At 37.3% G+C, this 12,864-nt stretch overlaps 2 pseudogenes across 2 annotated transcripts; one reads left to right on the top strand and one right to left on the bottom strand.

Moving 5' to 3' along the window:
* Positions 1-1,435: 1,435 nt before the first annotated feature.
* LOC311070997 (baculoviral IAP repeat-containing protein 2-like) lies at positions 1,436-3,038 on the bottom strand (annotated as a pseudogene). Its single transcript has one exon. The product of its transcript is annotated as a baculoviral IAP repeat-containing protein 2-like (transcript).
* Positions 3,039-5,332: 2,294 nt separating this feature from the next.
* On the top strand, positions 5,333-6,934 carry LOC311070996 (baculoviral IAP repeat-containing protein 2-like; annotated as a pseudogene). Its single transcript has one exon. The product of its transcript is annotated as a baculoviral IAP repeat-containing protein 2-like (transcript).
* Positions 6,935-12,864: the final 5,930 nt, after the last annotated feature.

Genomic DNA, 12,864 nt, shown 5'->3' with positions numbered 1-12,864 from the left:
GGTGATCCAGGCATACCTTTACTAAAATAAAATATTATGGAAGTCATTTTTAAACTGTAATTATACCATATTTTATATATTAATATTATGGATTCATGATGATTTAAAGTTTTTTGTCTGTTTGTTATTAACTTATACCTTTATCTTTTAACCAACACTTCAACATCCAGCACAAAATTAAAGAGATGTATGAGCTAAGGATGTTCTCTGACCCCAAATAAACAGATCTACAATACAGTTAGATATTCTCCTACTTAGTATGTGTGTAAATAGTTGTGCTTAATTCTTTGGGTGTATTTTTACACACCCTATGAACTAGCTTTAAAACATAATCTTTATACAGGAATCACACATGTCCTTACAAACCATGTAAGATTCAAAAGACCAAATCACTAAGAAAAGAGCCGTTTATAATAAATACACAAAAGTTTCCAAATGATGGTTTTATTACTCCGCTAGATTTAGTCATCTTGTTCAGATAGCACAATGCTGTTTCACATGTTGTATGTTGGACTGTATGTTTTAGGTGAAGACGTTTCTTTGAGAGCTGTCTGTAGAAATAAATGACAATTAAGAATTTAAGTGATAGTCTTTCTGTCTGACTAAATTGATACTTCATTTAGTGCAACTTTCCCTCTGTCTACGAATTACACAGTGCATGCTGTTTTACACTTAAAACTATTACAACAGAATCACATCTGACTATTGCACTGAGAGATGTATAGGGCCTATACATTAAAGGTTGAGACTGTTAAAGTTCCACACTCTGGTAAAACCTGTAGATACAATTGCACAAAAGTAAATTCTAGAGGTCAACTTACTAGAAAGTAAATACAGCATGAGTCATTTAAAACAAATATACAGAAAAGCCACTATAGTGATCAGTTTTAGCGTTTGAATTGACATTTTACATATTACACTGTTTACATCTTGTTTTTGTACAGTTTGCAAAAACTATAGTCTCCGAGCGTGGTCTAACATGTTCATATAGGAATTTATGTAAAACACAAACAAATATAGCATAAAGTGAATTAAATGACAGTCATTCTACATGAGAGTGTTTAAGGCTAAACAAATCATATTTATTTTAGAACATCTTTCTGCTATGTCTATGAAACATTGACGTGAAAGATGAGTATTACACTTCAAACTCGTCTAACTATTACACTTATTTTGTTATTATTACACAGTTATTTTGTGTGTGTCACTAAACAACATGGTTAAGCTAATGAATTACAGTTGATACGTGGTATTTTTACGTTAAAGGGGGGAAAGGAATATTTAACATATAAAAATAAAAATATTTTAACCTATCGTCAATTTCAATTGTTAGATAAATCATCTAACAATCAACAGTTATATGTGAAACAATTAGAGTTGGTGTAAATTTGCACATCCAAAAACTGTTGTTACTTGGATGATCAATATCTTCACTTTATGATAGGAAAGTACGGACTCCGCCTTTGACCAAGCCTCTACATATGGGGCACTTGCGCAGAGAAGGCACACATTCTTTGCACACAACTAGGTGACCACAGGGGATGAACACAATGTTCACTTCCTTATCCATGCAAACTTTGCTGTAACTGTTCCTCCATAGGCAAGTCTGAAAGATCTTGACTCGGTGATGCAGCTTCATTTGTCTGGGCCATCAGTTCTCTCAGCAGGCAGACATCATTCTTCTTGATCCAGTTGCGGAAGACCTCTGCTGCTGCACTTCCTTTCGACAGGACTAACTCAATGAGCTGCCCTGTCTGCTGCTTCACTGTAGTGCAGTTACGAATAATGTCATACTCTTTCTGTGAGATGATGTTCTCCTCTAGAAGATGGTCCATTAAGCTCTGCACACTTTTTAGCTGCTGTTACATGACAAGATGATGTTTCTTAAGAAAAGTAAAACCATCTGATGCCATCTCCTCAGCAAGAAGCTCTCGCTCCTCCTCTCTCTTCTCATCTTCTGCACTTAGTAAATCAGACACCAACTCTTGAACGGTTTTGTAATTTTCTCCACTTGCGAGAATTTTGCTCTGCACGGTTTGCTTCACCAGGCCACGCTCACATCCCATCTCTAAAGCAGACTTCACCACAGGATTGTTCATCATCACTGCATCTTCTGAACGGTCTTCTCCAGGACCCAGGTGTACAACAGGTGGATCAACAAATTCTCTCGAGTTGCTGTCTCCATTAGTCAATAGCTGTTCAAATAGTCTTGAAAATCTTGATTGAATCTGATGAACAAACTCTTGGCCCTTTTCTTGCAACAGGTATTCACATCTTGGAAACCACTTGGCATGTTCTACCCATGGATCATCACCAGACTCCCAACATCGGAGTCCACCATCACAACAAAAGCACTTCACGTCATCATTACGACCAACATAGTAAAAACCAGCCTTAGCCAATTGGTCTGGTCGAACAGTTATTCTTAAGGGCCAGTTGACAAATGTGAGCAATCTTTCTTCACACTGTTGCATTGCAGAGTTAGATACATTGGAAAGGTCGCCGCCAGATAAAGGTACATTATCTGCACGGTCACCTCGAACGAAGCGACAGTTGGGGTAATGCCTCTGGTGCTCTGATACTGCGCGATCTCCCGGTTCCCAGTTGCTAAGCTGGCCTCCACAACTGAAGCAAGCCACTCTGTCGCCCTGGCCAAGGTAGTAGAAAGCACTTTTGGCAAGCTCGGCTGGAGTTACTGTAGCAAGAGTCCAATTCTGAAAGGTGTCAAGGTGTTCCTGTTCCCGACGCATGTCAGGATTGTGACAAGCCGGAGGTCGCTGGCGAGACATATCCTGGTGAGACATATCCAGGTTTAAGTAACCCACCTGCTCCTCCGTTTGGCCTGAAACGGATGCCGTGGTGGTCGATGTTACGGCTGTCACAGGGGCGGAAAGCTGTAGGATGGCTACGTTGCGAAGCGGGGAAAAGGCAGAGTGAGAGGACGACAGGAGGTTTGCGGTGGGGGGTAAACTCTGGATGAAGACATAAAAATGTGACCACAGGGCGTGTCCACTCAAGCCCTTCTCTCTGATGGACATCCCATGACTAGTGTCTAGTCATCCATGACAGAACACATAATCTTATTAAAAAAATTTAATGAACTCCTGAACAGATAGAAGATCGACGTAGGGGGTATGTGCTTCCTCCCTCTATGATGCAGGAACTGATGCTAAGAACAAAATCGAATTTTGTTCAACACTACAAAATGTCCTTTCTTCTGTTCTGTTCTGTACACAGCGGGCAAATTAGTTGTATCATTTGAAAAATCACCACACATTTTTCAGAGACGCGATGTGCCTCTGTGGTCCGTGGCACAGCGCATCCAGACATGGTATGGAAATGGTTGCCACCTCGGGAATACAGTAATTAAAATGCAGAAAACATTCCGCAACTCTTTTCAAGGATCTCTGAAATATTTTATAAGTATTTTTAATTATTCTAAATATTATTATTATGTATACTATTATAATACTATTTTTATGAGCTCAGACATTAACACAACAGAAATGTTTGTTATTTTTTTATTTTTTTATTTTTTTATTTTTATTTCAACATTATACTTTCGAGTATACATTGAAGTAGTGAAGAAAATGATAGACTGGCAAACCGGGGTTGTGTGCGAAGTCCTGAAATATTTATCAGGACAACAGCTCACCCCGCCCCGCTGGAGGGGTTGTCATCATGACGCCGTAAACAGCTGTATAGGATTACATATAATGCCACATTGAATCAGAAGTAGCGTCATGGAGAAGTTATGCATATGCCACCGGAGAGATGTCTATAATTACACCAAAATATTTATATATATAAATATACAAAATATTTTTAAACATATGCATGGGTGAATTGTACGCCATAAGTTCTGTAACAAGCATGTAGAAAGTAGTTAGGATGTATTTCATTTTGCCTAGGCTTTAAGTTAATTTTACCAACTATTAAGATGTTAAAGTTCATAGACCTTTAGCGCATTCAAATGTATTGAGTTAAAATTAAAACGTGATATCAATATAGCATTACCGAAGTCAGGGGTGTTTAATAGCTTCAATAGTTATCAACCACCTGCTGATTTTAACCCTAAAACCGTATTCTGGACAAATGTGGGCAAAATAATTCCTTGATCTGAGCGGTACAAGACTTGGCCACTTTTCCTAAGTTTGCCTCCTGAACACACACAAATTTGTTTGACTCAATTCTACAATGTTAAGTGGGTAAAAAAAAAAAAATCCTTAATCTTGTATTTGGGTCAAAAATGGGCACCCATAGAAATGAATGGGAAAAAGTGGCCAAGTCTTGTACCGCTCAGATCAAGGGAAGTATTTTTTTTTTTAAAATAAATCAAAATTATTTTGCCCACATTTGTCCAGAATACGGTTTAAGGGTTAAAATCAGCAGGTGGTTGATAACTACTCTAAGGTCTATGAACTTTAACATCTTAATAGTTGGTAAAATTAACTTAAAGCCTAGGCAAAATGAAATACATCCTAACTACTTTCTACATGCTTGTTACAGAACTTATGGCGTACAATTCACCCATGCATATGTTTAAAAATATATGTATATTTATATATATAAATATTTTGGTGTAATTATAGACATCTCTCCGGTGGCATATGCATAACTTCTCCATGACGCTACTTCTGATTCAATGTGGCATTATATGTAATCCTATACAGCTGTTTACGGCGTCATGATGACAACCCCTCCAGCGGGGCGGGGTGAGCTGTTGTCCTGATAAATATTTCAGGACTTCGCACACAACCCCGGTTTGCCGGTCTATCATTTTCTTCACTACTTCAATGTATACTCGAAAGTATAATGTTGAAATAAAAATAAATAAATAAATAAATAAAAAAATTACAAACATTTCTGTTGTGTTAATGTCTGAGCTCATAAAAATAGTATTATAATAGTATACATAATAATAATATTTAGAATAATTAAAAATACTTATAAAATATTTCAGAGATCCTTGTAAAGAGTTGCGGAATGTTTTCTGCATTTTAATTACTGTATTCCCGAGGTGGCAACCATTTCCATACCATGTCTGGATGCGCTGTGCCACGGACCACAGAGGCACATCGCGTCTCTGAAAAATGTGTGGTGATTTTTCAAATGATACAACTAATTTGCCCGCTGTGTACAGAACAGAACAGAAGAAAGGACATTTTGTAGTGTTGAACAAAATTCGATTTTGTTCTTAGCATCGGTTCCTGCATCAAAGAGGGAGGAAGCACATACCCCCTACGTCGATCTTCTATCTGTTCAGGAGTTCATTAATTTTTTTTAATAAGGTTATGTGTTCTGTCATGGATGACTAGACACTAGTCATGGGATGTCCATCAGAGAGAAGGGCTTGAGTGGACACGCCCTGTGGTCACATTTTTATGTCTTCATCCAGAGTTTACCCCCCACCGCAAACCTCCTGTCGTCCTCTCACTCTGCCTTTTCCCCGCTTCGCAACGTAGCCATCCTACAGCTTTCCGCCCCTGTGACAGCCGTAACATCGACCACCACGGCATCCGTTTCAGGCCAAACGGAGGAGCAGGTGGGTTACTTAAACCTGGATATGTCTCACCAGGATATGTCTCGCCAGCGACCTCCGGCTTGTCACAATCCTGACATGCGTCGGGAACAGGAACGCCTTGACACCTTTCAGAATTGGACTCTTGCTACAGTAACTCCAGCCGAGCTTGCCAAAAGTGCTTTCTACTACCTTGGCCAGGGCGACAGAGTGGCTTGCTTCAGTTGTGGAGGCCAGCTTAGCAACTGGGAACCGGGAGATCGCGCAGTATCAAGCACCAGAGGCATTACCCCAACTGTCGCTTCGTTCGAGGTGACCGTGCAGATAATGTACCTTTATCTGGCGGCGACCTTTCCAATGTATCTAACTCTGCAATGCAACAGTGTGAAGAAAGATTGCTCACATTTGTCAACTGGCCCTTAAGAATAACTGTTCGACCAGACCAATTGGCTAAGGCTGGTTTTTACTATGTTGGTCGTAATGATGACGTGAAGTGCTTTTGTTGTGATGGTGGACTCCGATGTTGGGAGTCTGGTGATGATCCATGGGTAGAACATGCCAAGTGGTTTCCAAGATGTGAATACCTGTTGCAAGAAAAGGGCCAAGAGTTTGTTCATCAGATTCAATCAAGATTTTCAAGACTATTTGAACAGCTATTGACTAATGGAGACAGCAACTCGAGAGAATTTGTTGATCCACCTGTTGTACACCTGGGTCCTGGAGAAGACCGTTCAGAAGATGCAGTGATGATGAACAATCCTGTGGTGAAGTCTGCTTTAGAGATGGGATGTGAGCGTGGCCTGGTGAAGCAAACCGTGCAGAGCAAAATTCTCGCAAGTGGAGAAAATTACAAAACCGTTCAAGAGTTGGTGTCTGATTTACTAAGTGCAGAAGATGAGAAGAGAGAGGAGGAGCGAGAGCTTCTTGCTGAGGAGATGGCATCAGATGGTTTTACTTTTCTTAAGAAACATCATCTTGTCATGTCACAGCAGCTAAAAAGTGTGCAGAGCTTAATGGACCATCTTCTAGAGGAGAACATCATCTCACAGAAAGAGTATGACATTATTCGTAACTGCACTACAGTGAAGCAGCAGACAGGGCAGCTCATTGAGTTAGTCCTGTCGAAAGGAAGTGCAGCAGCAGAGGTCTTCCGCAACTGGATCAAGAAGAATGATGTCTGCCTGCTGAGAGAACTGATGGCCCAGACAAATGAAGCTGCATCACCGAGTCAAGATCTTTCAGACTTGCCTATGGAGGAACAGTTACAGCAAAGTTTGCATGGATAAGGAAGTGAACATTGTGTTCATCCCCTGTGGTCACCTAGTTGTGTGCAAAGAATGTGCGCCTTCTCTGCGCAAGTGCCCCATATGTAGAGGCTTGGTCAAAGGCGGAGTCCGTACTTTCCTATCATAAAGTGAAGATATTGATCATCCAAGTAACAACAGTTTTTGGATGTGCAAATTTACACCAACTCTAATTGTTTCACATATAACTGTTGATTGTTAGATGATTTATCTAACAATTGAAATTGACGATAGGTTAAAATATTTTTATTTTTATATGTTAAATATTCCTTTCCCCTCTTTAACGTAAAAATACCACGTATCAACTGTAATTCATTAGCTTAACCATGTTGTTTAGTGACACACACAAAATAACTGTGTAATAATAACAAAATAAGTGTAATAGTTAGACGAGTTTGAAATGTAATACTCATCTTTCACGTCAATGTTTCATAGACATAGCAGAAAGATGTTCTAAAATAAATATGATTTGTTTAGTCTTAAACACTCTCATGTAGAATGACTGTCATTTAATTCACTTTATGCTATATTTGTTCGTGTTTTACATAAATTCCTATATGAACATGTTAGACCACGCTCGGAGACTATAGTTTTTGCAAACTGTACAAAAAAAAGATGTAAACAGTGTAATAAAATGTCAATTCAAACGCTAAAACTGATCACTATAGTGGCTTTTCTGTATATTTGTTTTAAATGACTCATGCTGTATTTACTTTCTAGTAAGTTGACCTCTAGAATTTACTTTTGTGCAATTGTAACTACAGGTTTTACCAGAGTGTGGAACTTTAACAGTCTCAACCTTTAATGTATAGGCCCTATACATCTCTCAGTGCAATAGTCAGATGTGATTCTGTTGTAATAGTTTTAAGTGTAAAACAGCATGCACTGTGTAATTCGTAGACAGAGGGAAAGTTGCACTAAATGAAGTATCAATTTAGTCAGACAGAAAGACTATCACTTAAATTCTTAATTGTCATTTATTTCTACAGACAGCTCTCAAAGAAACGTCTTCACCTAAAACATACAGTCCAACATACAACATGTGAAACAGCATTGTGCTATCTGAACAAGATGACTAAATCTAGCGGAGTAATAAAACCATCATTTGGAAACTTTTGTGTATTTATTATAAACGGCTCTTTTCTTAGTGATTTGGTCTTTTGAATCTTACATGGTTTGTAAGGACATGTGTGATTCCTGTATAAAGATTATGTTTTAAAGCTAGTTCATAGGGTGTGTGTAAAAATACACCCAAAGAATTAAGCACAACTATTTACACACATACTAAGTAGGAGAATATCTAACTGTATTGTAGATCTGTTTATTTGGGGTCAGAGAACATCCTTAGCTCATACATCTCTTTAATTTTGTGCTGGATGTTGAAGTGTTGGTTAAAAGATAAAGGTATAAGTTAATAACAAACAGACAAAAAACTTTAAATCATCATGAAGCCATAATATTAATATATAAAATATGGTATAATTACAGTTTAAAAATGACTTCCATAATATTTTATTTTAGTAAAGGTATGCCTGGATCACCCAACACAACGTTGTGCGTTGTGAGTGAGACCTTGCAAAGATTACACCGATATTAGATTTCTCGAACATTGCGTGGTTGCCTGAAACTTAGTCATCAACATGCATTTATGTACGACTGTCATCTGTTATCATCGTGTATTCAGTCCATATATTTATCAGGTTGATATTTGTAGAAATAAGCAAAATACATTTATAAAACAAAAAGAACAAGTTAATGGCCTTGTGTCAGAACACAACAGGTATGAAGATACGTTTGGTTTTTTACTTTTTATTGTAACTTTAAAGCTAGATTATCCTTTGAAAAAGTGTAATACAGTATTTGATTTTTACACATTCGTCAACTGGCCTAAACCGTTGACCACTGAAGTTATGACTTCTGAAGGCCTCTCATGTGCAGATTCGCTCGGTTGAAAAAATGGTATTATGTCATCTAAACATCTGAAATTAAACATCTGAAATTTGCCTGTATTCATAAAATATGTCCTCACTGGTGTAAAATGACCTCTGCCAATAATCCGACTTATCCTCGTAAGCGAAACATTTCTTATCTTTATTTACATGGCGGGTAAGTCCATGGAGGCTTCTATGTCGTTCCGCCATCTTGAAAAACTAAAGGGACAGAAAGCACTAGCCTACTTAGTGAATATTTGTTAACTTCACTAAAAGTCCAAAATTAACTAAAACATGAGTTTTTATTTTTTTTTAAACAACTGTTATTTTATAAATGTTATTTAGTGTAATTATAGATAAATCTAGTGTTAGGTGGGCGGAGACTCAGCTTCACACATGATCTATACTCATTCATGTTTCTACCGTCGATGAGTGATGTATCATACGGAACTTAAAACTAAACTTTAGTAGCCTACCATATTGTATTTTAGTTGATGTTGTTTTGAACGGTTTTTTGAATCTGTATGTGAAGGACCACATTCTAACTTTTTTCAGATAACGTTGTAAAATGTACGAATACTAAACCATTGCATTTTAACTTTATACAGTGTTTTTAAAAAGTTTTAAATATATATGGAAAACAAAACTTTTCTTTAATTAAAAACAACTCGCTGATCTGTTACCCAATAGGCCTACATTGCTTCACTTTTTTAAAAGTTTAAAGCACGTTGTTTTTAACGTTTTAACATTTTACAAATGAACGCTAAATACGTGTATTTTAAATGTATACAACGTTTTAATGACTATAAACATTTTATAATTGTGAAAGTACAACTTTTCTTCAAATGTATGTTAGAAAATAGAAATATTTGCTTGATATAATTTTAATACATGTTGTTTTAGATGTTTTAATTCTAGAACATGTTTGCAATTCAAACTTTTTTAACATTTTACAAATGTGTGTTTACCACCCTTTGTATTTTAGTGATAAACATTGTTTTAATGTCTTTTTTGTATGTGATTGTGAAAAGTACAACTTTAAATGTGGACCGTGGGAATTTTCCCACGTTGGAGGGCTCAGTCCAAAAGTGGTGGGGTGGGGTGTTTGTGTGAGTGTGAGCCAGTTCTAGCGAGAGCATAGAGTTGTAAATTAAATATAATTTCTCCTGTGACATAGGCGAAGCAAGGTATAGCAAGTTTATTAATATAGCACATTTTATATACTGGCAATTCAAAGTACTTTGCATAGAAAGGATTAAATAATCACAAAATTTATTCAGCCAATCGATGCTTTTCTGTGGGTATCCATTCGTTGCAGCCGGTAATCCTATTGGTGCGTATATCCATCAACAGATCCAAATGCGTCGCTCCATTTAAAAAAAAGCTACGTGATTTTAGAAAAAATCTGTTCCAACACGGGTAAACCTTCCATTGAAACATGAATTTTAAATCGTAGTAGGCTATTTTAAACGCTCATCCTCAGAAATAGGCTACGAACATTTGGGTACATCCATTCCAAAAAAGTATGTAAACGTAATCCTCTGGGTGTTTTTTTAAAATATATAATCCGCGAGAAGTCGGTATCTTGAAACCGTGGTTAATCCAGCCCACTCTGCTATGAAAACCGGTTCACTCCCATCATCTTTCAAATCTCTCCATACTCATACATGTATAAAATAAAATCCAATCCCTTTCAGTAAAAAAACTAATTGGGATCCTCTGTTGTATTCGTTGTGAATCGCTCGTCATCCATTAACCAATCTGACTTCGCACGCACGTCCTCCAGACAAGTGAAAAGTATTTCACTTGCGCTCGGCCGGCTCATGGAGAAATCGAGTTAAACAGGGTCCATGTTTATTCTGCGGCACTAAGGTCAAATCCTCCATAGCTTCATCAATGTTTCTTTCAGGTGTTTTGGGGTCTGACGTAGCCATAGTGTTCTACTTGAATAAAACCACAAGTAGGCCTAGTATTTCACTTCAAGTTTGCGCTTCTTTTTAAACACTAGCTGTCACTGTGGGAGGGACGAAGGGAGGGAGGGGATTCCCCCGAGTGTGATGTCATTTTAGGGAGGCCCCTTAAATCGAAATTGGCCTCTCAGCTTTGAGAGGGGTGTGTTAGGGGGTGTGGTCTCTTCGAGCCGTTGCACCGGTTTTCTATGGCCATTTAAGTTCGGACACCGAGATGACCGGATGTGTTTTCTATTTGGGAGCTGAAAGGGACTGTGGGAATTTCCCACGGTGACATCTGTTGTGGGTGGGGTAGGGGCGGGGTTTGTGTGTGTCTCTCTGTAACCTTCAAAGAGTCTCATACCTGCCAGACCTCCGGAGTGAGTGGACGTTCTTTTACTCCAACACAAGGAAAACAGTTATATATCTTTTAAGCTCCGAGTCTTTAACAATTGGGTATGTCAAAACGTAAGACTTTTTAAACTAGTTTGTGTTTTATGTAAAAGTTTTACAAATACTGTCTGAAAGTTAAATGCTTACATTTACTTTTCTGTATATGACTGAACATTGAATTTTTAATGTTTTAACATCTTAAAATAAACACTAACTCATTTTTTTAAATAACTCTTTTAGAGAAAAATGCAATTTTAAACTAATTTCACTGTTGTTTTAACGTTTAATATGTAATGAATGTACATATGTCTTCTTTAATAAATAAAAACACTGATCTCATCTCTGACTATGTCTTTATTGTACAGTTCTTAAGAAGTTTTAAAAAGTCTTAAAAAGTTCTAACACCCGTTTAGAACTACTGAGCATGGGAGATTTTCCCACGCTTCAGATGTTCAACCCATAAGGAGGCGTGCCACAAGTCCGATTTTCCCACGGTGTACGTACAGCCCATAAGTGGGAGGAGCTAGCGTGGGAATATTCCCACGGTCAAAAAGGGGGTGGGCTTAGAGGGGCCATAAATCACTCAAAAGTGACATATGGTATCCCTCTATACTCTCTCTTAGGCCTATGCAATGTGATGTCTGATTAAAATAAATCTGAGAAAAAACATGAACTTTTTCTTTCATTTCCAAACTTCAATTTTGTCAATAAGGCCTATGCAAAAATGACAATGGAAATGTTCAATTAAACATTTACATTGTTTCATTTAGCAAACGCATTTATTAAAGCGATTTAAATCGCATTTAATGTATTTTCCCCCGAGGTACAGCTTGTATTCCCTGAATAGCGACGGTACATGAAGGGGAGATTATGTTTTTCTTGTCCATTGCTATATCATGAGTATAAAAGTGAATTAGACCAATGACTCTGAAAGAAACCCGCCAGAAAACATCACTTAAGCGGACGTTTCTAAAATAACAGGCCTAGGCCTAGGTTTGTTCTTACATGTCTGTTTGTTTTATTGCTTTTAGCGTGTATATAGCATATATAATTATTACAATTCATATTATTAGAATTATGTAATTATTAAATGCTACAACCCTGTGTATAATCATGATATTGGCAATCATCTAAAAATACATTTTGGTTACACTTTACATAAAGCCTTTATGCATTATGAAGGTATACGTTATACTTCATCATATCTTTTCATAAATAATTGTAACAAAAGTTAAAATGCATTATAATATTTACAGATTCCTTGTTACATCTGAAAATGGCTGTTTGTCATGCAGTTTTTCATTATTCTTTCCAAAGGGGTATTATAATAACTGCTACAATATTCATATGAACACAATGCAGTATAAGGTGTATTACGAGGCATAATTAATTATTAATACTTGTATAATGCATTATAAAGGCTTTAAGTGATGCCCAACCGAAGTTTTCAACTGGAAAGAAATCGATGAGATATAAAGGACTTTATGATCTTTTAATAAAAAATATATACATCTTTGACAAAGTCATGCTAAAAACTCAAACACATAATCGTTAATGAGCCACAAAGCACAAATGAATGGTTTTACATAATAATAGTGCCCGGGACGACTCGGACGAGGTTGTGAAAGTTCAGGAGATGAGATCAGATCAGGCGTGGGTTTCTCGTCTTGGTCAAAGTGACAGGCTGTCAAGATTGTCTGTCGATCCACTTTTGCAGATTGCGCCGTCAATAGTCCAATCGTCAGATTCAAGTGTGGATCGTGGAT

This window comes from Abramis brama (genome assembly GCF_963993115.1).
Source record: "Abramis brama genome assembly, chromosome: 20".
Lineage (NCBI taxonomy): Eukaryota > Metazoa > Chordata > Actinopteri > Cypriniformes > Leuciscidae > Abramis > Abramis brama.
This window is presented reverse-complemented; position numbering and strand designations above follow the sequence as displayed.